This window comes from Siphateles boraxobius, unplaced genomic scaffold (genome assembly GCF_051911475.1).
Source record: "Siphateles boraxobius isolate OS27281-9 unplaced genomic scaffold, OSU_SipBor_1 100, whole genome shotgun sequence".
NCBI lineage: Eukaryota > Metazoa > Chordata > Actinopteri > Cypriniformes > Leuciscidae > Siphateles > Siphateles boraxobius.
In genome coordinates, this window is record NW_027508701.1 from 844,464 (window position 1) to 863,138 (window position 18,675).

General features: G+C 44.9%; 51 non-coding genes across 51 annotated transcripts; all 51 read left to right on the forward strand.

Annotated features, from left to right (window-relative positions):
• The first annotated feature begins 245 nt into the window (after window positions 1-245).
• Window positions 246-316, forward strand: trnag-acc (transfer RNA glycine (anticodon ACC)). The gene has a single exon. It is a non-coding gene; the product is annotated as a tRNA-Gly (tRNA).
• A 174-nt stretch (window positions 317-490) lies between these two features.
• trnag-ccc (transfer RNA glycine (anticodon CCC)) lies at window positions 491-561 on the forward strand. Its single transcript has one exon. It is a non-coding gene; the product is annotated as a tRNA-Gly (tRNA).
• Window positions 562-1,134: 573 nt separating this feature from the next.
• Window positions 1,135-1,205, forward strand: trnag-ccc (transfer RNA glycine (anticodon CCC)). Its single transcript has one exon. It is a non-coding gene; the product is annotated as a tRNA-Gly (tRNA).
• Window positions 1,206-1,464: 259 nt separating this feature from the next.
• Window positions 1,465-1,535, forward strand: trnag-gcc (transfer RNA glycine (anticodon GCC)). The gene has a single exon. It is a non-coding gene; the product is annotated as a tRNA-Gly (tRNA).
• Window positions 1,536-1,794: 259 nt separating this feature from the next.
• trnag-gcc (transfer RNA glycine (anticodon GCC)) lies at window positions 1,795-1,865 on the forward strand. Its single transcript has one exon. It is a non-coding gene; the product is annotated as a tRNA-Gly (tRNA).
• Window positions 1,866-2,039: 174 nt separating this feature from the next.
• On the forward strand, window positions 2,040-2,110 carry trnag-ccc (transfer RNA glycine (anticodon CCC)). The gene has a single exon. It is a non-coding gene; the product is annotated as a tRNA-Gly (tRNA).
• A 174-nt stretch (window positions 2,111-2,284) lies between these two features.
• On the forward strand, window positions 2,285-2,355 carry trnag-gcc (transfer RNA glycine (anticodon GCC)). The gene has a single exon. It is a non-coding gene; the product is annotated as a tRNA-Gly (tRNA).
• A 260-nt stretch (window positions 2,356-2,615) lies between these two features.
• Window positions 2,616-2,686, forward strand: trnag-ccc (transfer RNA glycine (anticodon CCC)). Its single transcript has one exon. It is a non-coding gene; the product is annotated as a tRNA-Gly (tRNA).
• A 259-nt stretch (window positions 2,687-2,945) lies between these two features.
• Window positions 2,946-3,016, forward strand: trnag-gcc (transfer RNA glycine (anticodon GCC)). The gene has a single exon. It is a non-coding gene; the product is annotated as a tRNA-Gly (tRNA).
• Window positions 3,017-3,589: 573 nt separating this feature from the next.
• trnag-ccc (transfer RNA glycine (anticodon CCC)) lies at window positions 3,590-3,660 on the forward strand. Its single transcript has one exon. It is a non-coding gene; the product is annotated as a tRNA-Gly (tRNA).
• A 259-nt stretch (window positions 3,661-3,919) lies between these two features.
• Window positions 3,920-3,990, forward strand: trnag-gcc (transfer RNA glycine (anticodon GCC)). Its single transcript has one exon. It is a non-coding gene; the product is annotated as a tRNA-Gly (tRNA).
• Window positions 3,991-4,249: 259 nt separating this feature from the next.
• trnag-gcc (transfer RNA glycine (anticodon GCC)) lies at window positions 4,250-4,320 on the forward strand. The gene has a single exon. It is a non-coding gene; the product is annotated as a tRNA-Gly (tRNA).
• A 174-nt stretch (window positions 4,321-4,494) lies between these two features.
• trnag-ccc (transfer RNA glycine (anticodon CCC)) lies at window positions 4,495-4,565 on the forward strand. The gene has a single exon. It is a non-coding gene; the product is annotated as a tRNA-Gly (tRNA).
• Window positions 4,566-4,824: 259 nt separating this feature from the next.
• Window positions 4,825-4,895, forward strand: trnag-gcc (transfer RNA glycine (anticodon GCC)). Its single transcript has one exon. It is a non-coding gene; the product is annotated as a tRNA-Gly (tRNA).
• A 261-nt stretch (window positions 4,896-5,156) lies between these two features.
• Window positions 5,157-5,227, forward strand: trnag-ccc (transfer RNA glycine (anticodon CCC)). The gene has a single exon. It is a non-coding gene; the product is annotated as a tRNA-Gly (tRNA).
• A 259-nt stretch (window positions 5,228-5,486) lies between these two features.
• trnag-acc (transfer RNA glycine (anticodon ACC)) lies at window positions 5,487-5,557 on the forward strand. Its single transcript has one exon. It is a non-coding gene; the product is annotated as a tRNA-Gly (tRNA).
• Window positions 5,558-5,731: 174 nt separating this feature from the next.
• trnag-ccc (transfer RNA glycine (anticodon CCC)) lies at window positions 5,732-5,802 on the forward strand. Its single transcript has one exon. It is a non-coding gene; the product is annotated as a tRNA-Gly (tRNA).
• A 573-nt stretch (window positions 5,803-6,375) lies between these two features.
• trnag-ccc (transfer RNA glycine (anticodon CCC)) lies at window positions 6,376-6,446 on the forward strand. Its single transcript has one exon. It is a non-coding gene; the product is annotated as a tRNA-Gly (tRNA).
• A 259-nt stretch (window positions 6,447-6,705) lies between these two features.
• trnag-gcc (transfer RNA glycine (anticodon GCC)) lies at window positions 6,706-6,776 on the forward strand. Its single transcript has one exon. It is a non-coding gene; the product is annotated as a tRNA-Gly (tRNA).
• Window positions 6,777-7,035: 259 nt separating this feature from the next.
• Window positions 7,036-7,106, forward strand: trnag-gcc (transfer RNA glycine (anticodon GCC)). Its single transcript has one exon. It is a non-coding gene; the product is annotated as a tRNA-Gly (tRNA).
• Window positions 7,107-7,280: 174 nt separating this feature from the next.
• Window positions 7,281-7,351, forward strand: trnag-ccc (transfer RNA glycine (anticodon CCC)). The gene has a single exon. It is a non-coding gene; the product is annotated as a tRNA-Gly (tRNA).
• Window positions 7,352-7,525: 174 nt separating this feature from the next.
• trnag-gcc (transfer RNA glycine (anticodon GCC)) lies at window positions 7,526-7,596 on the forward strand. Its single transcript has one exon. It is a non-coding gene; the product is annotated as a tRNA-Gly (tRNA).
• A 260-nt stretch (window positions 7,597-7,856) lies between these two features.
• trnag-ccc (transfer RNA glycine (anticodon CCC)) lies at window positions 7,857-7,927 on the forward strand. The gene has a single exon. It is a non-coding gene; the product is annotated as a tRNA-Gly (tRNA).
• Window positions 7,928-8,186: 259 nt separating this feature from the next.
• Window positions 8,187-8,257, forward strand: trnag-gcc (transfer RNA glycine (anticodon GCC)). Its single transcript has one exon. It is a non-coding gene; the product is annotated as a tRNA-Gly (tRNA).
• A 573-nt stretch (window positions 8,258-8,830) lies between these two features.
• Window positions 8,831-8,901, forward strand: trnag-ccc (transfer RNA glycine (anticodon CCC)). The gene has a single exon. It is a non-coding gene; the product is annotated as a tRNA-Gly (tRNA).
• Window positions 8,902-9,160: 259 nt separating this feature from the next.
• Window positions 9,161-9,231, forward strand: trnag-gcc (transfer RNA glycine (anticodon GCC)). The gene has a single exon. It is a non-coding gene; the product is annotated as a tRNA-Gly (tRNA).
• A 573-nt stretch (window positions 9,232-9,804) lies between these two features.
• On the forward strand, window positions 9,805-9,875 carry trnag-ccc (transfer RNA glycine (anticodon CCC)). Its single transcript has one exon. It is a non-coding gene; the product is annotated as a tRNA-Gly (tRNA).
• Window positions 9,876-10,134: 259 nt separating this feature from the next.
• trnag-gcc (transfer RNA glycine (anticodon GCC)) lies at window positions 10,135-10,205 on the forward strand. The gene has a single exon. It is a non-coding gene; the product is annotated as a tRNA-Gly (tRNA).
• A 259-nt stretch (window positions 10,206-10,464) lies between these two features.
• On the forward strand, window positions 10,465-10,535 carry trnag-gcc (transfer RNA glycine (anticodon GCC)). The gene has a single exon. It is a non-coding gene; the product is annotated as a tRNA-Gly (tRNA).
• Window positions 10,536-10,709: 174 nt separating this feature from the next.
• trnag-ccc (transfer RNA glycine (anticodon CCC)) lies at window positions 10,710-10,780 on the forward strand. The gene has a single exon. It is a non-coding gene; the product is annotated as a tRNA-Gly (tRNA).
• Window positions 10,781-11,039: 259 nt separating this feature from the next.
• trnag-gcc (transfer RNA glycine (anticodon GCC)) lies at window positions 11,040-11,110 on the forward strand. Its single transcript has one exon. It is a non-coding gene; the product is annotated as a tRNA-Gly (tRNA).
• A 261-nt stretch (window positions 11,111-11,371) lies between these two features.
• trnag-ccc (transfer RNA glycine (anticodon CCC)) lies at window positions 11,372-11,442 on the forward strand. Its single transcript has one exon. It is a non-coding gene; the product is annotated as a tRNA-Gly (tRNA).
• A 259-nt stretch (window positions 11,443-11,701) lies between these two features.
• trnag-acc (transfer RNA glycine (anticodon ACC)) lies at window positions 11,702-11,772 on the forward strand. Its single transcript has one exon. It is a non-coding gene; the product is annotated as a tRNA-Gly (tRNA).
• A 174-nt stretch (window positions 11,773-11,946) lies between these two features.
• On the forward strand, window positions 11,947-12,017 carry trnag-ccc (transfer RNA glycine (anticodon CCC)). The gene has a single exon. It is a non-coding gene; the product is annotated as a tRNA-Gly (tRNA).
• A 573-nt stretch (window positions 12,018-12,590) lies between these two features.
• Window positions 12,591-12,661, forward strand: trnag-ccc (transfer RNA glycine (anticodon CCC)). The gene has a single exon. It is a non-coding gene; the product is annotated as a tRNA-Gly (tRNA).
• Window positions 12,662-12,920: 259 nt separating this feature from the next.
• Window positions 12,921-12,991, forward strand: trnag-gcc (transfer RNA glycine (anticodon GCC)). Its single transcript has one exon. It is a non-coding gene; the product is annotated as a tRNA-Gly (tRNA).
• Window positions 12,992-13,250: 259 nt separating this feature from the next.
• Window positions 13,251-13,321, forward strand: trnag-gcc (transfer RNA glycine (anticodon GCC)). The gene has a single exon. It is a non-coding gene; the product is annotated as a tRNA-Gly (tRNA).
• A 174-nt stretch (window positions 13,322-13,495) lies between these two features.
• trnag-ccc (transfer RNA glycine (anticodon CCC)) lies at window positions 13,496-13,566 on the forward strand. Its single transcript has one exon. It is a non-coding gene; the product is annotated as a tRNA-Gly (tRNA).
• A 174-nt stretch (window positions 13,567-13,740) lies between these two features.
• Window positions 13,741-13,811, forward strand: trnag-gcc (transfer RNA glycine (anticodon GCC)). The gene has a single exon. It is a non-coding gene; the product is annotated as a tRNA-Gly (tRNA).
• A 260-nt stretch (window positions 13,812-14,071) lies between these two features.
• Window positions 14,072-14,142, forward strand: trnag-ccc (transfer RNA glycine (anticodon CCC)). The gene has a single exon. It is a non-coding gene; the product is annotated as a tRNA-Gly (tRNA).
• A 259-nt stretch (window positions 14,143-14,401) lies between these two features.
• trnag-gcc (transfer RNA glycine (anticodon GCC)) lies at window positions 14,402-14,472 on the forward strand. Its single transcript has one exon. It is a non-coding gene; the product is annotated as a tRNA-Gly (tRNA).
• A 573-nt stretch (window positions 14,473-15,045) lies between these two features.
• Window positions 15,046-15,116, forward strand: trnag-ccc (transfer RNA glycine (anticodon CCC)). The gene has a single exon. It is a non-coding gene; the product is annotated as a tRNA-Gly (tRNA).
• Window positions 15,117-15,375: 259 nt separating this feature from the next.
• trnag-gcc (transfer RNA glycine (anticodon GCC)) lies at window positions 15,376-15,446 on the forward strand. Its single transcript has one exon. It is a non-coding gene; the product is annotated as a tRNA-Gly (tRNA).
• Window positions 15,447-16,019: 573 nt separating this feature from the next.
• Window positions 16,020-16,090, forward strand: trnag-ccc (transfer RNA glycine (anticodon CCC)). The gene has a single exon. It is a non-coding gene; the product is annotated as a tRNA-Gly (tRNA).
• A 259-nt stretch (window positions 16,091-16,349) lies between these two features.
• On the forward strand, window positions 16,350-16,420 carry trnag-gcc (transfer RNA glycine (anticodon GCC)). Its single transcript has one exon. It is a non-coding gene; the product is annotated as a tRNA-Gly (tRNA).
• A 259-nt stretch (window positions 16,421-16,679) lies between these two features.
• On the forward strand, window positions 16,680-16,750 carry trnag-gcc (transfer RNA glycine (anticodon GCC)). Its single transcript has one exon. It is a non-coding gene; the product is annotated as a tRNA-Gly (tRNA).
• Window positions 16,751-16,924: 174 nt separating this feature from the next.
• Window positions 16,925-16,995, forward strand: trnag-ccc (transfer RNA glycine (anticodon CCC)). The gene has a single exon. It is a non-coding gene; the product is annotated as a tRNA-Gly (tRNA).
• Window positions 16,996-17,169: 174 nt separating this feature from the next.
• On the forward strand, window positions 17,170-17,240 carry trnag-gcc (transfer RNA glycine (anticodon GCC)). The gene has a single exon. It is a non-coding gene; the product is annotated as a tRNA-Gly (tRNA).
• Window positions 17,241-17,500: 260 nt separating this feature from the next.
• Window positions 17,501-17,571, forward strand: trnag-ccc (transfer RNA glycine (anticodon CCC)). Its single transcript has one exon. It is a non-coding gene; the product is annotated as a tRNA-Gly (tRNA).
• Window positions 17,572-17,830: 259 nt separating this feature from the next.
• trnag-gcc (transfer RNA glycine (anticodon GCC)) lies at window positions 17,831-17,901 on the forward strand. The gene has a single exon. It is a non-coding gene; the product is annotated as a tRNA-Gly (tRNA).
• A 573-nt stretch (window positions 17,902-18,474) lies between these two features.
• Window positions 18,475-18,545, forward strand: trnag-ccc (transfer RNA glycine (anticodon CCC)). The gene has a single exon. It is a non-coding gene; the product is annotated as a tRNA-Gly (tRNA).
• The last annotated feature ends 130 nt before the right edge of the window (window positions 18,546-18,675 follow it).

Sequence of the window (18,675 nt, forward strand, 5' to 3'; positions counted from 1 at the left end):
GTGTGCTAGAGTTCTGTTTCTTTGAAACTTTGTTATGTCACTTCTGCCAATAGACAGTACTGATTGCAATTGTAAACTCAAGGGCAATAACAATCCATTAAAAATCTTGTCAACCTTGTGCAGCCCCTTGTTATGTGCCCCTCGAAAATGTGTTTTTACTCAAGATCAATGTGTTCCTCGTCTCCCATCTATTACCAGGAGGCATACCCTCACTGCCTGTGAGCATAGGTGTCACGTCACCTTGAGCATTGGTGGTTCAGTGGTAGAATTCTCGCCTACCACGCGGGAGACCCGGGTCAGATTCCCGGCCAATGCAGAAAATGAATTCTGGTGTGCTAGAGTTCTGTTTCTTTGAAACTTTGTTATGTCACTTCTGCCAATAGACAGTACTGATTGCAATTGTAAACTCAAGGGCAATAACAATCCATTAAAAATCTTACCAGGAGGCATACCCTCAGTCCCTGTGAGCATAGGTGTCACGTCACCTAGAGCATTGGTGGTTCAGTGGTAGAATTCTCGCTTCCCACGCGGGAGACCCGGGTCCGATTCCCGGCCAATGCAGAAAATTAATTCTGGTGTGCTAGAGTTCTGTTTCTTTGAAACTTTGTTATGTCACTTCTGCCAATAGACAGTACTGATTGCAATTGTAAACTCAAGGGCAATAACAATCCATTAAAAATCTTGTCAACCTTGTGCAGCCCCTTGTTATGTGCCCCTCGAAAATGTGTTTTTACTCAAGATCAATGTGTTCCTCATCTCCCATCTATTACCAGGAGGCTTACCCTCACTGCCTGTGAGCATAGGTGTCACGTCACCTTGAGCATTGGTGGTTCAGTGGTAGAATTCTCGCCTGCCACGCGGGAGCAAAATATGCAGAAAATTAATTCTGGTGTGCTAGAGTTCTGTTTCTTTGAAACTTTGTTATGTCACTTCTGCCAATAGACAGTACTGATTGCAATTGTAAACTCAAGGGCAATAACAATCCATTAAAAATCTTGTCAACCTTGTGCAGCCCCTTGTTATGTGCCCCTCGAAAATGTGTTTTTACTCAAGATCAATGTGTTCCTCGTCTCCCATCTCTTACCAGGAAGCATACCCTGACTCCCTTTGAGCATAGGTGTCACATCACCTAGAGCATTGATGGTTCAGTGGTAGAATTCTCGCTTCCCAAGCGGGAGACCCGGGTCCGATTCCCGACCAATGCAGAAAATTAATTCTGGTGTGCTAGAGTTCTGTTTCTTTGAAACTTTGTTATGTCACTTCTGCCAATAGACAGTACTGATTACAATTGTAAACTCAAGGGCATTAACAATCCATTAAAAATCTTGTCAACCTTGTGCAGCCCCTTGTTATGTGCCCCTCGAAAATGTGTTTTTACTCAAGATCAATGTGTTCCTCGTCTCCCATCTCTTACCAGGAGGCATACCCTCACTGCCTGTGAGCATAGGTGTCACGTCACCTTGAGCATTGGTGGTTCAGTGGTAGAATTCTCGCCTGCCACGCGGGAGACCCGGTTCCGATTCCCGACCAATGCAGAAAATGAATTCTGGTGTGCTAGAGTTCTGTTTCTTTGAAACTTTGTTATGTCACTTCTGCCAATAGACAGTACTGATTGCAATTGTAAACTCAAGGGCAATAACAATCCATTAAAAATCTTGTCAACCTTGTGCAGCCCCTTGTTATGTGCCCCTCGAAAATGTGTTTTTACTCAAGATCAATCTGTTCCTCGTCTCCCATCTCTTACCAGGAGGCATACACTCACTCCCTGTGAGCATAGGTGTCACGTCACCTTGAGCATTGGTGGTTCAGTGGTAGAATTCTCGCCTGCCATGCGGGAGACCCGGGTCCGATTCCCGGCCAATGCAGAAAATTAATTCTGGTGTGCTAGAGTTCTGATTCTTTGAAACTTTGTTATGTCACTTCTGCCAATAGACAGTACTGATTGCAATTGTAAACTCAAGGGCAATAACAATCCATTAAAAATCTTACCAGGAGGCATACCCTCACTCCCCGTGAGCATAGGTGTCACGTCACCTTGAGCATTGGTGGTTCAGTGGTAGAATGCTCGCTTCCCAAGCGGGAGACCAGGGTCCGATTCCCGGCCAATGCAGAAAATGAATTCTGGTGTGCTAGAGTTCTGTTTCTTTGAAACTTTGTTATGTCACTTCTGCCAATAGACAGTACTGATTGCAATTGTAAACTCAAGGGCAATAACAATCCATTAAAAATCTTACCAGGAGGCATACCCTCACTCCCTGTGAGCATAGGTGTCACATCACCTTGAGCATTGGTGGTTCAGTGGTAGAATTCTCGCCTGCCACGCGGGAGACCCGGGTCCGATTCCCGGCCAATGCAGAAGATGAATTCTGGTGTCTAGAGTTCTGTTTCTTTGAAACTTTGTTATGTCACTTCTGACAATAGACAGTACTGATTGCAATTGTAAACTCAAGGGCAATAACAATCCATTAAAAATCTTGTCAACCTTGTGCAGCCCCATATTATGTGCCCCTCGAAAATGTGTTTTTACACCAGATCAATAAGTGTTCCTCGTCTCCCATCTCTTACCAGGAAGCATACCCGGACTCCCTGTGAGCATAGGTGTCACGTCACCTAGAGCAATGGTGGTTCAGTGGTAGAATTCTCGCTTCCCAAGCGGGAGATCCGGGTCAGATTCCCGGCCAATGCAGAAAATGAATTCTGGTGTGCTAGAGTTCTGTTTCTTTGAAACTTTGTTATGTCACTTCTGCCAATAGACAGTACTGATTGCAATTGTAAACTCAAGGGCAATAACAATCCATTAAAAATCTTGTCAACCTTGTGCAGCCCCTTGTTATGTGCCCCTCGAAAATGTGTTTTTACTCATGATCAATGTGTTCCTCGTCTCCCATCTCTTACCAGGAGGCATACACTCACTCCCTGTGAGCATAGGTCTCACTTCACCGTGAGCATTGGTGGTTCAGTGGTAGAATTCTCGCCTGCCACGCGGGAGACCCGGGTCCGATTCCCGGCCAATGCAGAAAATGAATTCTGGTGTGCTAGAGTTCTGTTTCTTTGAAACTTTGTTATGTCACTTCTGCCAATAGACAGTACTGATTGCAATTGTAAACTCAAGGGCAATAACAATCCATTAAAAATCTTGTCAACCTTGTGCAGCCCCTTGTTATGTGCCCCTCGAAAATGTGTTTTTACTCAAGATCAATGTGTTCCTCATCTCCCATCTATTACCAGGAGGCTTACCCTCACTGCCTGTGAGCATAGGTGTCACGTCACCTTGAGCATTGGTGGTTCAGTGGTAGAATTCTCGCCTGCCACGCGGGAGCAAAATATGCAGAAAATTAATTCTGGTGTGCTAGAGTTCTGTTTCTTTGAAACTTTGTTATGTCACTTCTGCCAATAGACAGTACTGATTGCAATTGTAAACTCAAGGGCAATAACAATCCATTAAAAATCTTGTCAACCTTGTGCAGCCCCTTGTTATGTGCCCCTCGAAAATGTGTTTTTACTCAAGATCAATGTGTTCCTCGTCTCCCATCTCTTACCAGGAAGCATACCCTGACTCCCTTTGAGCATAGGTGTCACATCACCTAGAGCATTGATGGTTCAGTGGTAGAATTCTCGCTTCCCAAGCGGGAGACCCGGGTCCGATTCCCGACCAATGCAGAAAATTAATTCTGGTGTGCTAGAGTTCTGTTTCTTTGAAACTTTGTTATGTCACTTCTGCCAATAGACAGTACTGATTACAATTGTAAACTCAAGGGCATTAACAATCCATTAAAAATCTTGTCAACCTTGTGCAGCCCCTTGTTATGTGCCCCTCGAAAATGTGTTTTTACTCAAGATCAATGTGTTCCTCGTCTCCCATCTCTTACCAGGAGGCATACCCTCACTGCCTGTGAGCATAGGTGTCACGTCACCTTGAGCATTGGTGGTTCAGTGGTAGAATTCTCGCCTGCCACGCGGGAGACCCGGTTCCGATTCCCGACCAATGCAGAAAATGAATTCTGGTGTGCTAGAGTTCTGTTTCTTTGAAACTTTGTTATGTCACTTCTGCCAATAGACAGTACTGATTGCAATTGTAAACTCAAGGGCAATAACAATCCATTAAAAATCTTGTCAACCTTGTGCAGCCCCTTGTTATGTGCCCCTCGAAAATGTGTTTTTACTCAAGATCAATCTGTTCCTCGTCTCCCATCTCTTACCAGGAGGCATACACTCACTCCCTGTGAGCATAGGTGTCACGTCACCTTGAGCATTGGTGGTTCAGTGGTAGAATTCTCGCCTGCCATGCGGGAGACCCGGGTCCGATTCCCGGCCAATGCAGAAAATTAATTCTGGTGTGCTAGAGTTCTGATTCTTTGAAACTTTGTTATGTCACTTCTGCCAATAGACAGTACTGATTGCAATTGTAAACTCAAGGGCAATAACAATCCATTAAAAATCTTACCAGGAGGCATACCCTCACTCCCCGTGAGCATAGGTGTCACGTCACCTTGAGCATTGGTGGTTCAGTGGTAGAATGCTCGCTTCCCAAGCGGGAGACCAGGGTCCGATTCCCGGCCAATGCAGAAAATGAATTCTGGTGTGCTAGAGTTCTGTTTCTTTGAAACTTTGTTATGTCACTTCTGCCAATAGACAGTACTGATTGCAATTGTAAACTCAAGGGCAATAACAATCCATTAAAAATCTTGTCAACCTTGTGCAGCCGCTTGTTATGTGCCCCTCGAAAATGTGTTTTTACTCAAGATCAATGTGTTCCTCGTCTCCCATCTCTTACCAGGAGGCATACCCTCACTCCCTGTGAGCATAGGTGTCACGTCACCTTGAGCATTGGTGGTTCAGTGGTAGAATTCTCGCCTGCCACGCGGGAGACCCGGGTCCGATTCCCGGCCAATGCAGAAAATGAATTCTGGTGTGCTAGAGTTCTGTTTCTTTGAAACTTTGTTTTGTCACTTCTGCCAATAGACAGTACTGATTGCAATTGTAAACTCAAGGGCAATAACAATCCATTAAAAATCTTGTCAACCTTGTGCAGCCCCTTATTATGTGCCCCTCGAAAATGTGTTTTTACACCAGATCAATAAGTGTTCCTCGTCTCCCATCTCTTACCAGGAAGCATACCCTGACTCCCTTTGAGCATAGGTGTCACATCACCTAGAGCATTGGTGGTTCAGTGGTAGAATTCTCGCTTCCCACGCGGGAGACCCGGGTCCGATTCCCGGCCAATGCAGAAAATTAATTCTGGTGTGCTAGAGTTCTGTTTCTTTGAAACTTTGTTATGTCACTTCTGCCAATAGACAGTACTGATTGCAATTGTAAACTCAAGGGCAATAACAATCCATTAAAAATCTTGTCAACCTTGTGCAGCCCCTTGTTATGTGCCCCTCGAAAATGTGTTTTTACTCAAGATCAATGTGTTCCTCGTCTCCCATCTATTACCAGGAGGCATACCCTCACTGCCTGTGAGCATAGGTGTCACGTCACCTTGAGCATTGGTGGTTCAGTGGTAGAATTCTCGCCTACCACGCGGGAGACCCGGGTCAGATTCCCGGCCAATGCAGAAAATGAATTCTGGTGTGCTAGAGTTCTGTTTCTTTGAAACTTTGTTATGTCACTTCTGCCAATAGACAGTACTGATTGCAATTGTAAACTCAAGGGCAATAACAATCCATTAAAAATCTTACCAGGAGGCATACCCTCAGTCCCTGTGAGCATAGGTGTCACGTCACCTAGAGCATTGGTGGTTCAGTGGTAGAATTCTCGCTTCCCACGCGGGAGACCCGGGTCCGATTCCCGGCCAATGCAGAAAATTAATTCTGGTGTGCTAGAGTTCTGTTTCTTTGAAACTTTGTTATGTCACTTCTGCCAATAGACAGTACTGATTGCAATTGTAAACTCAAGGGCAATAACAATCCATTAAAAATCTTGTCAACCTTGTGCAGCCCCTTGTTATGTGCCCCTCGAAAATGTGTTTTTACTCAAGATCAATGTGTTCCTCATCTCCCATCTATTACCAGGAGGCTTACCCTCACTGCCTGTGAGCATAGGTGTCACGTCACCTTGAGCATTGGTGGTTCAGTGGTAGAATTCTCGCCTGCCACGCGGGAGCAAAATATGCAGAAAATTAATTCTGGTGTGCTAGAGTTCTGTTTCTTTGAAACTTTGTTATGTCACTTCTGCCAATAGACAGTACTGATTGCAATTGTAAACTCAAGGGCAATAACAATCCATTAAAAATCTTGTCAACCTTGTGCAGCCCCTTGTTATGTGCCCCTCGAAAATGTGTTTTTACTCAAGATCAATGTGTTCCTCGTCTCCCATCTCTTACCAGGAAGCATACCCTGACTCCCTTTGAGCATAGGTGTCACATCACCTAGAGCATTGATGGTTCAGTGGTAGAATTCTCGCTTCCCAAGCGGGAGACCCGGGTCCGATTCCCGACCAATGCAGAAAATTAATTCTGGTGTGCTAGAGTTCTGTTTCTTTGAAACTTTGTTATGTCACTTCTGCCAATAGACAGTACTGATTACAATTGTAAACTCAAGGGCATTAACAATCCATTAAAAATCTTGTCAACCTTGTGCAGCCCCTTGTTATGTGCCCCTCGAAAATGTGTTTTTACTCAAGATCAATGTGTTCCTCGTCTCCCATCTCTTACCAGGAGGCATACCCTCACTGCCTGTGAGCATAGGTGTCACGTCACCTTGAGCATTGGTGGTTCAGTGGTAGAATTCTCGCCTGCCACGCGGGAGACCCGGTTCCGATTCCCGACCAATGCAGAAAATGAATTCTGGTGTGCTAGAGTTCTGTTTCTTTGAAACTTTGTTATGTCACTTCTGCCAATAGACAGTACTGATTGCAATTGTAAACTCAAGGGCAATAACAATCCATTAAAAATCTTGTCAACCTTGTGCAGCCCCTTGTTATGTGCCCCTCGAAAATGTGTTTTTACTCAAGATCAATCTGTTCCTCGTCTCCCATCTCTTACCAGGAGGCATACACTCACTCCCTGTGAGCATAGGTGTCACGTCACCTTGAGCATTGGTGGTTCAGTGGTAGAATTCTCGCCTGCCATGCGGGAGACCCGGGTCCGATTCCCGGCCAATGCAGAAAATTAATTCTGGTGTGCTAGAGTTCTGATTCTTTGAAACTTTGTTATGTCACTTCTGCCAATAGACAGTACTGATTGCAATTGTAAACTCAAGGGCAATAACAATCCATTAAAAATCTTACCAGGAGGCATACCCTCACTCCCCGTGAGCATAGGTGTCACGTCACCTTGAGCATTGGTGGTTCAGTGGTAGAATGCTCGCTTCCCAAGCGGGAGACCAGGGTCCGATTCCCGGCCAATGCAGAAAATGAATTCTGGTGTGCTAGAGTTCTGTTTCTTTGAAACTTTGTTATGTCACTTCTGCCAATAGACAGTACTGATTGCAATTGTAAACTCAAGGGCAATAACAATCCATTAAAAATCTTACCAGGAGGCATACCCTCACTCCCTGTGAGCATAGGTGTCACATCACCTTGAGCATTGGTGGTTCAGTGGTAGAATTCTCGCCTGCCACGCGGGAGACCCGGGTCCGATTCCCGGCCAATGCAGAAGATGAATTCTGGTGTCTAGAGTTCTGTTTCTTTGAAACTTTGTTATGTCACTTCTGACAATAGACAGTACTGATTGCAATTGTAAACTCAAGGGCAATAACAATCCATTAAAAATCTTGTCAACCTTGTGCAGCCCCATATTATGTGCCCCTCGAAAATGTGTTTTTACACCAGATCAATAAGTGTTCCTCGTCTCCCATCTCTTACCAGGAAGCATACCCGGACTCCCTGTGAGCATAGGTGTCACGTCACCTAGAGCAATGGTGGTTCAGTGGTAGAATTCTCGCTTCCCAAGCGGGAGATCCGGGTCAGATTCCCGGCCAATGCAGAAAATGAATTCTGGTGTGCTAGAGTTCTGTTTCTTTGAAACTTTGTTATGTCACTTCTGCCAATAGACAGTACTGATTGCAATTGTAAACTCAAGGGCAATAACAATCCATTAAAAATCTTGTCAACCTTGTGCAGCCCCTTGTTATGTGCCCCTCGAAAATGTGTTTTTACTCATGATCAATGTGTTCCTCGTCTCCCATCTCTTACCAGGAGGCATACACTCACTCCCTGTGAGCATAGGTCTCACTTCACCGTGAGCATTGGTGGTTCAGTGGTAGAATTCTCGCCTGCCACGCGGGAGACCCGGGTCCGATTCCCGGCCAATGCAGAAAATGAATTCTGGTGTGCTAGAGTTCTGTTTCTTTGAAACTTTGTTATGTCACTTCTGCCAATAGACAGTACTGATTGCAATTGTAAACTCAAGGGCAATAACAATCCATTAAAAATCTTGTCAACCTTGTGCAGCCCCTTGTTATGTGCCCCTCGAAAATGTGTTTTTACTCAAGATCAATGTGTTCCTCATCTCCCATCTATTACCAGGAGGCTTACCCTCACTGCCTGTGAGCATAGGTGTCACGTCACCTTGAGCATTGGTGGTTCAGTGGTAGAATTCTCGCCTGCCACGCGGGAGCAAAATATGCAGAAAATTAATTCTGGTGTGCTAGAGTTCTGTTTCTTTGAAACTTTGTTATGTCACTTCTGCCAATAGACAGTACTGATTGCAATTGTAAACTCAAGGGCAATAACAATCCATTAAAAATCTTGTCAACCTTGTGCAGCCCCTTGTTATGTGCCCCTCGAAAATGTGTTTTTACTCAAGATCAATGTGTTCCTCGTCTCCCATCTCTTACCAGGAAGCATACCCTGACTCCCTTTGAGCATAGGTGTCACATCACCTAGAGCATTGATGGTTCAGTGGTAGAATTCTCGCTTCCCAAGCGGGAGACCCGGGTCCGATTCCCGACCAATGCAGAAAATTAATTCTGGTGTGCTAGAGTTCTGTTTCTTTGAAACTTTGTTATGTCACTTCTGCCAATAGACAGTACTGATTACAATTGTAAACTCAAGGGCATTAACAATCCATTAAAAATCTTGTCAACCTTGTGCAGCCCCTTGTTATGTGCCCCTCGAAAATGTGTTTTTACTCAAGATCAATGTGTTCCTCGTCTCCCATCTCTTACCAGGAGGCATACCCTCACTGCCTGTGAGCATAGGTGTCACGTCACCTTGAGCATTGGTGGTTCAGTGGTAGAATTCTCGCCTGCCACGCGGGAGACCCGGTTCCGATTCCCGACCAATGCAGAAAATGAATTCTGGTGTGCTAGAGTTCTGTTTCTTTGAAACTTTGTTATGTCACTTCTGCCAATAGACAGTACTGATTGCAATTGTAAACTCAAGGGCAATAACAATCCATTAAAAATCTTGTCAACCTTGTGCAGCCCCTTGTTATGTGCCCCTCGAAAATGTGTTTTTACTCAAGATCAATGTGTTCCTCATCTCCCATCTATTACCAGGAGGCTTACCCTCACTGCCTGTGAGCATAGGTGTCACGTCACCTTGAGCATTGGTGGTTCAGTGGTAGAATTCTCGCCTGCCACGCGGGAGCAAAATATGCAGAAAATTAATTCTGGTGTGCTAGAGTTCTGTTTCTTTGAAACTTTGTTATGTCACTTCTGCCAATAGACAGTACTGATTGCAATTGTAAACTCAAGGGCAATAACAATCCATTAAAAATCTTGTCAACCTTGTGCAGCCCCTTGTTATGTGCCCCTCGAAAATGTGTTTTTACTCAAGATCAATGTGTTCCTCGTCTCCCATCTCTTACCAGGAAGCATACCCTGACTCCCTTTGAGCATAGGTGTCACATCACCTAGAGCATTGATGGTTCAGTGGTAGAATTCTCGCTTCCCAAGCGGGAGACCCGGGTCCGATTCCCGACCAATGCAGAAAATTAATTCTGGTGTGCTAGAGTTCTGTTTCTTTGAAACTTTGTTATGTCACTTCTGCCAATAGACAGTACTGATTACAATTGTAAACTCAAGGGCATTAACAATCCATTAAAAATCTTGTCAACCTTGTGCAGCCCCTTGTTATGTGCCCCTCGAAAATGTGTTTTTACTCAAGATCAATGTGTTCCTCGTCTCCCATCTCTTACCAGGAGGCATACCCTCACTGCCTGTGAGCATAGGTGTCACGTCACCTTGAGCATTGGTGGTTCAGTGGTAGAATTCTCGCCTGCCACGCGGGAGACCCGGTTCCGATTCCCGACCAATGCAGAAAATGAATTCTGGTGTGCTAGAGTTCTGTTTCTTTGAAACTTTGTTATGTCACTTCTGCCAATAGACAGTACTGATTGCAATTGTAAACTCAAGGGCAATAACAATCCATTAAAAATCTTGTCAACCTTGTGCAGCCCCTTGTTATGTGCCCCTCGAAAATGTGTTTTTACTCAAGATCAATCTGTTCCTCGTCTCCCATCTCTTACCAGGAGGCATACACTCACTCCCTGTGAGCATAGGTGTCACGTCACCTTGAGCATTGGTGGTTCAGTGGTAGAATTCTCGCCTGCCATGCGGGAGACCCGGGTCCGATTCCCGGCCAATGCAGAAAATTAATTCTGGTGTGCTAGAGTTCTGATTCTTTGAAACTTTGTTATGTCACTTCTGCCAATAGACAGTACTGATTGCAATTGTAAACTCAAGGGCAATAACAATCCATTAAAAATCTTACCAGGAGGCATACCCTCACTCCCCGTGAGCATAGGTGTCACGTCACCTTGAGCATTGGTGGTTCAGTGGTAGAATGCTCGCTTCCCAAGCGGGAGACCAGGGTCCGATTCCCGGCCAATGCAGAAAATGAATTCTGGTGTGCTAGAGTTCTGTTTCTTTGAAACTTTGTTATGTCACTTCTGCCAATAGACAGTACTGATTGCAATTGTAAACTCAAGGGCAATAACAATCCATTAAAAATCTTGTCAACCTTGTGCAGCCGCTTGTTATGTGCCCCTCGAAAATGTGTTTTTACTCAAGATCAATGTGTTCCTCGTCTCCCATCTCTTACCAGGAGGCATACCCTCACTCCCTGTGAGCATAGGTGTCACGTCACCTTGAGCATTGGTGGTTCAGTGGTAGAATTCTCGCCTGCCACGCGGGAGACCCGGGTCCGATTCCCGGCCAATGCAGAAAATGAATTCTGGTGTGCTAGAGTTCTGTTTCTTTGAAACTTTGTTTTGTCACTTCTGCCAATAGACAGTACTGATTGCAATTGTAAACTCAAGGGCAATAACAATCCATTAAAAATCTTGTCAACCTTGTGCAGCCCCTTATTATGTGCCCCTCGAAAATGTGTTTTTACACCAGATCAATAAGTGTTCCTCGTCTCCCATCTCTTACCAGGAAGCATACCCTGACTCCCTTTGAGCATAGGTGTCACATCACCTAGAGCATTGGTGGTTCAGTGGTAGAATTCTCGCTTCCCACGCGGGAGACCCGGGTCCGATTCCCGGCCAATGCAGAAAATTAATTCTGGTGTGCTAGAGTTCTGTTTCTTTGAAACTTTGTTATGTCACTTCTGCCAATAGACAGTACTGATTGCAATTGTAAACTCAAGGGCAATAACAATCCATTAAAAATCTTGTCAACCTTGTGCAGCCCCTTGTTATGTGCCCCTCGAAAATGTGTTTTTACTCAAGATCAATGTGTTCCTCGTCTCCCATCTATTACCAGGAGGCATACCCTCACTGCCTGTGAGCATAGGTGTCACGTCACCTTGAGCATTGGTGGTTCAGTGGTAGAATTCTCGCCTACCACGCGGGAGACCCGGGTCAGATTCCCGGCCAATGCAGAAAATGAATTCTGGTGTGCTAGAGTTCTGTTTCTTTGAAACTTTGTTATGTCACTTCTGCCAATAGACAGTACTGATTGCAATTGTAAACTCAAGGGCAATAACAATCCATTAAAAATCTTACCAGGAGGCATACCCTCAGTCCCTGTGAGCATAGGTGTCACGTCACCTAGAGCATTGGTGGTTCAGTGGTAGAATTCTCGCTTCCCACGCGGGAGACCCGGGTCCGATTCCCGGCCAATGCAGAAAATTAATTCTGGTGTGCTAGAGTTCTGTTTCTTTGAAACTTTGTTATGTCACTTCTGCCAATAGACAGTACTGATTGCAATTGTAAACTCAAGGGCAATAACAATCCATTAAAAATCTTGTCAACCTTGTGCAGCCCCTTGTTATGTGCCCCTCGAAAATGTGTTTTTACTCAAGATCAATGTGTTCCTCATCTCCCATCTATTACCAGGAGGCTTACCCTCACTGCCTGTGAGCATAGGTGTCACGTCACCTTGAGCATTGGTGGTTCAGTGGTAGAATTCTCGCCTGCCACGCGGGAGCAAAATATGCAGAAAATTAATTCTGGTGTGCTAGAGTTCTGTTTCTTTGAAACTTTGTTATGTCACTTCTGCCAATAGACAGTACTGATTGCAATTGTAAACTCAAGGGCAATAACAATCCATTAAAAATCTTGTCAACCTTGTGCAGCCCCTTGTTATGTGCCCCTCGAAAATGTGTTTTTACTCAAGATCAATGTGTTCCTCGTCTCCCATCTCTTACCAGGAAGCATACCCTGACTCCCTTTGAGCATAGGTGTCACATCACCTAGAGCATTGATGGTTCAGTGGTAGAATTCTCGCTTCCCAAGCGGGAGACCCGGGTCCGATTCCCGACCAATGCAGAAAATTAATTCTGGTGTGCTAGAGTTCTGTTTCTTTGAAACTTTGTTATGTCACTTCTGCCAATAGACAGTACTGATTACAATTGTAAACTCAAGGGCATTAACAATCCATTAAAAATCTTGTCAACCTTGTGCAGCCCCTTGTTATGTGCCCCTCGAAAATGTGTTTTTACTCAAGATCAATGTGTTCCTCGTCTCCCATCTCTTACCAGGAGGCATACCCTCACTGCCTGTGAGCATAGGTGTCACGTCACCTTGAGCATTGGTGGTTCAGTGGTAGAATTCTCGCCTGCCACGCGGGAGACCCGGTTCCGATTCCCGACCAATGCAGAAAATGAATTCTGGTGTGCTAGAGTTCTGTTTCTTTGAAACTTTGTTATGTCACTTCTGCCAATAGACAGTACTGATTGCAATTGTAAACTCAAGGGCAATAACAATCCATTAAAAATCTTGTCAACCTTGTGCAGCCCCTTGTTATGTGCCCCTCGAAAATGTGTTTTTACTCAAGATCAATCTGTTCCTCGTCTCCCATCTCTTACCAGGAGGCATACACTCACTCCCTGTGAGCATAGGTGTCACGTCACCTTGAGCATTGGTGGTTCAGTGGTAGAATTCTCGCCTGCCATGCGGGAGACCCGGGTCCGATTCCCGGCCAATGCAGAAAATTAATTCTGGTGTGCTAGAGTTCTGATTCTTTGAAACTTTGTTATGTCACTTCTGCCAATAGACAGTACTGATTGCAATTGTAAACTCAAGGGCAATAACAATCCATTAAAAATCTTACCAGGAGGCATACCCTCACTCCCCGTGAGCATAGGTGTCACGTCACCTTGAGCATTGGTGGTTCAGTGGTAGAATGCTCGCTTCCCAAGCGGGAGACCAGGGTCCGATTCCCGGCCAATGCAGAAAATGAATTCTGGTGTGCTAGAGTTCTGTTTCTTTGAAACTTTGTTATGTCACTTCTGCCAATAGACAGTACTGATTGCAATTGTAAACTCAAGGGCAATAACAATCCATTAAAAATCTTACCAGGAGGCATACCCTCACTCCCTGTGAGCATAGGTGTCACATCACCTTGAGCATTGGTGGTTCAGTGGTAGAATTCTCGCCTGCCACGCGGGAGACCCGGGTCCGATTCCCGGCCAATGCAGAAGATGAATTCTGGTGTCTAGAGTTCTGTTTCTTTGAAACTTTGTTATGTCACTTCTGACAATAGACAGTACTGATTGCAATTGTAAACTCAAGGGCAATAACAATCCATTAAAAATCTTGTCAACCTTGTGCAGCCCCATATTATGTGCCCCTCGAAAATGTGTTTTTACACCAGATCAATAAGTGTTCCTCGTCTCCCATCTCTTACCAGGAAGCATACCCGGACTCCCTGTGAGCATAGGTGTCACGTCACCTAGAGCAATGGTGGTTCAGTGGTAGAATTCTCGCTTCCCAAGCGGGAGATCCGGGTCAGATTCCCGGCCAATGCAGAAAATGAATTCTGGTGTGCTAGAGTTCTGTTTCTTTGAAACTTTGTTATGTCACTTCTGCCAATAGACAGTACTGATTGCAATTGTAAACTCAAGGGCAATAACAATCCATTAAAAATCTTGTCAACCTTGTGCAGCCCCTTGTTATGTGCCCCTCGAAAATGTGTTTTTACTCATGATCAATGTGTTCCTCGTCTCCCATCTCTTACCAGGAGGCATACACTCACTCCCTGTGAGCATAGGTCTCACTTCACCGTGAGCATTGGTGGTTCAGTGGTAGAATTCTCGCCTGCCACGCGGGAGACCCGGGTCCGATTCCCGGCCAATGCAGAAAATGAATTCTGGTGTGCTAGAGTTCTGTTTCTTTGAAACTTTGTTATGTCACTTCTGCCAATAGACAGTACTGATTGCAATTGTAAACTCAAGGGCAATAACAATCCATTAAAAATCTTGTCAACCTTGTGCAGCCCCTTGTTATGTGCCCCTCGAAAATGTGTTTTTACTCAAGATCAATGTGTTCCTCATCTCCCATCTATTACCAGGAGGCTTACCCTCACTGCCTGTGAGCATAGGTGTCACGTCACCTTGAGCATTGGTGGTTCAGTGGTAGAATTCTCGCCTGCCACGCGGGAGCAAAATATGCAGAAAATTAATTCTGGTGTGCTAGAGTTCTGTTTCTTTGAAACTTTGTTATGTCACTTCTGCCAATAGACAGTACTGATTGCAATTGTAAACTCAAGGGCAATAACAATCCATTAAAAATCTTGTCAACCTTGTGCAGCCCCTTGTTATGTGCCCCTCGAAAATGTGTTTTTACTCAAGATCAATGTGTTCCTCGTCTCCCATCTCTTACCAGGAAGCATACCCTGACTCCCTTTGAGCATAGGTGTCACATCACCTAGAGCATTGATGGTTCAGTGGTAGAATTCTCGCTTCCCAAGCGGGAGACCCGGGTCCGATTCCCGACCAATGCAGAAAATTAATTCTGGTGTGCTAGAGTTCTGTTTCTTTGAAACTTTGTTATGTCACTTCTGCCAATAGACAGTACTGATTACAATTGTAAACTCAAGGGCATTAACAATCCATTAAAAATCTTGTCAACCTTGTGCAGCCCCTTGTTATGTGCCCCTCGAAAATGTGTTTTTACTCAAGATCAATGTGTTCCTCGTCTCCCATCTCTTACCAGGAGGCATACCCTCACTGCCTGTGAGCATAGGTGTCACGTCACCTTGAGCATTGGTGGTTCAGTGGTAGAATTCTCGCCTGCCACGCGGGAGACCCGGTTCCGATTCCCGACCAATGCAGAAAATGAATTCTGGTGTGCTAGAGTTCTGTTTCTTTGAAACTTTGTTATGTCACTTCTGCCAATAGACAGTACTGATTGCAATTGTAAACTCAAGGGCAATAACAATCCATTAAAAATCTTGTCAACCTTGTGCAGCCCCTTGTTATGTGCCCCTCGAAAATGTGTTTTTACTCAAGATCAATGTGTTCCTCATCTCCCATCTATTACCAGGAGGCTTACCCTCACTGCCTGTGAGCATAGGTGTCACGTCACCTTGAGCATTGGTGGTTCAGTGGTAGAATTCTCGCCTGCCACGCGGGAGCAAAATATGCAGAAAATTAATTCTGGTGTGCTAGAGTTCTGTTTCTTTGAAACTTTGTTATGTCACTTCTGCCAATAGACAGTACTGATTGCAATTGTAAACTCAAGGGCAATAACAATCCATTAAAAATCTTGTCAACCTTGTGCAGCCCCTTGTTATGTGCCCCTCGAAAATGTGTTTTTACTCAAGATCAATGTGTTCCTCGTCTCCCATCTCTTACCAGGAAGCATACCCTGACTCCCTTTGAGCATAGGTGTCACATCACCTAGAGCATTGATGGTTCAGTGGTAGAATTCTCGCTTCCCAAGCGGGAGACCCGGGTCCGATTCCCGACCAATGCAGAAAATTAATTCTGGTGTGCTAGAGTTCTGTTTCTTTGAAACTTTGTTATGTCACTTCTGCCAATAGACAGTACTGATTACAATTGTAAACTCAAGGGCATTAACAATCCATTAAAAATCTTGTCAACCTTGTGCAGCCCCTTGTTATGTGCCCCTCGAAAATGTGTTTTTACTCAAGATCAATGTGTTCCTCGTCTCCCATCTCTTACCAGGAGGCATACCCTCACTGCCTGTGAGCATAGGTGTCACGTCACCTTGAGCATTGGTGGTTCAGTGGTAGAATTCTCGCCTGCCACGCGGGAGACCCGGTTCCGATTCCCGACCAATGCAGAAAATGAATTCTGGTGTGCTAGAGTTCTGTTTCTTTGAAACTTTGTTATGTCACTTCTGCCAATAGACAGTACTGATTGCAATTGTAAACTCAAGGGCAATAACAATCCATTAAAAATCTTGTCAACCTTGTGCAGCCCCTTGTTATGTGCCCCTCGAAAATGTGTTTTTACTCAAGATCAATCTGTTCCTCGTCTCCCATCTCTTACCAGGAGGCATACACTCACTCCCTGTGAGCATAGGTGTCACGTCACCTTGAGCATTGGTGGTTCAGTGGTAGAATTCTCGCCTGCCATGCGGGAGACCCGGGTCCGATTCCCGGCCAATGCAGAAAATTAATTCTGGTGTGCTAGAGTTCTGATTCTTTGAAACTTTGTTATGTCACTTCTGCCAATAGACAGTACTGATTGCAATTGTAAACTCAAGGGCAATAACAATCCATTAAAAATCTTACCAGGAGGCATACCCTCACTCCCCGTGAGCATAGGTGTCACGTCACCTTGAGCATTGGTGGTTCAGTGGTAGAATGCTCGCTTCCCAAGCGGGAGACCAGGGTCCGATTCCCGGCCAATGCAGAAAATGAATTCTGGTGTGCTAGAGTTCTGTTTCTTTGAAACTTTGTTATGTCACTTCTGCCAATAGACAGTACTGATTGCAATTGTAAACTCAAGGGCAATAACAATCCATTAAAAATCTTACCAGGAGGCATACCCTCACTCCCTGTGAGCATAGGTGTCACATCACCTTGAGCATTGGTGGTTCAGTGGTAGAATTCTCGCCTGCCACGCGGGAGACCCGGGTCCGATTCCCGGCCAATGCAGAAGATGAATTCTGGTGTCTAGAGTTCTGTTTCTTTGAAACTTTGTTATGTCACTTCTGACAATAGACAGTACTGATTGCAATTGTAAACTCAAGGGCAATAACAATCCATTAAAAATCTTGTCAACCTTGTGCAGCCCCATATTATGTGCCCCTCGAAAATGTGTTTTTACACCAGATCAATAAGTGTTCCTCGTCTCCCATCTCTTACCAGGAAGCATACCCGGACTCCCTGTGAGCATAGGTGTCACGTCACCTAGAGCAATGGTGGTTCAGTGGTAGAATTCTCGCTTCCCAAGCGGGAGATCCGGGTCAGATTCCCGGCCAATGCAGAAAATGAATTCTGGTGTGCTAGAGTTCTGTTTCTTTGAAACTTTGTTATGTCACTTCTGCCAATAGACAGTACTGATTGCAATTGTAAACTCAAGGGCAATAACAATCCATTAAAAATCTTGTCAACCTTCTGCAGCCCCTTGTTATGTGCCCCTCGAAAATGTGTTTTTACTCATGATCAATGTGTTCCTCGTCTCCCATCTCTTACCAGGAGGCATACACTCACTCCCTGTGAGCATAGGTCTCACTTCACCGTGAGCATTGGTGGTTCAGTGGTAGAATTCTCGCCTGCCACGCGGGAGACCCGGGTCCGATTCCCGGCCAATGCAGAAAATGAATTCTGGTGTGCTAGAGTTCTGTTTCTTTGAAACTTTGTTATGTCACTTCTGCCAATAGACAGTACTGATTGCAATTGTAAACTCAAGGGCAATAACAATCCATTAAAAATCTTGTCAACCTTGTGCAGCCCCTTGTTATGTGCCCCTCGAAAATGTGTTTTTACTCAAGATCAATGTGTTCCTCATCTCCCATCTATTACCAGGAGGCTTACCCTCACTGCCTGTGAGCATAGGTGTCACGTCACCTTGAGCATTGGTGGTTCAGTGGTAGAATTCTCGCCTGCCACGCGGGAGCAAAATATGCAGAAAATTAATTCTGGTGTGCTAGAGTTCTGTTTCTTTGAAACTTTGTTATGTCACTTCTGCCAATAGACAGTACTGATTGCAATTGTAAACTCAAGGGCAATAACAATCCATTAAAAATCTTGTCAACCTTGTGCAGCCCCTTGTTATGTGCCCCTCGAAAATGTGTTTTTACTCAAGATCAATGTGTTCCTCGTCTCCCATCTCTTACCAGGAAGCATACCCTGACTCCCTTTGAGCATAGGTGTCACATCACCTAGAGCATTGATGGTTCAGTGGTAGAATTCTCGCTTCCCAAGCGGGAGACCCGGGTCCGATTCCCGACCAATGCAGAAAATTAATTCTGGTGTGCTAGAGTTCTGTTTCTTTGAAACTTTGTTATGTCACTTCTGCCAATAGACAGTACTGATTACAATTGTAAACTCAAGGGCATTAACAATCCATTAAAAATCTTGTCAACCT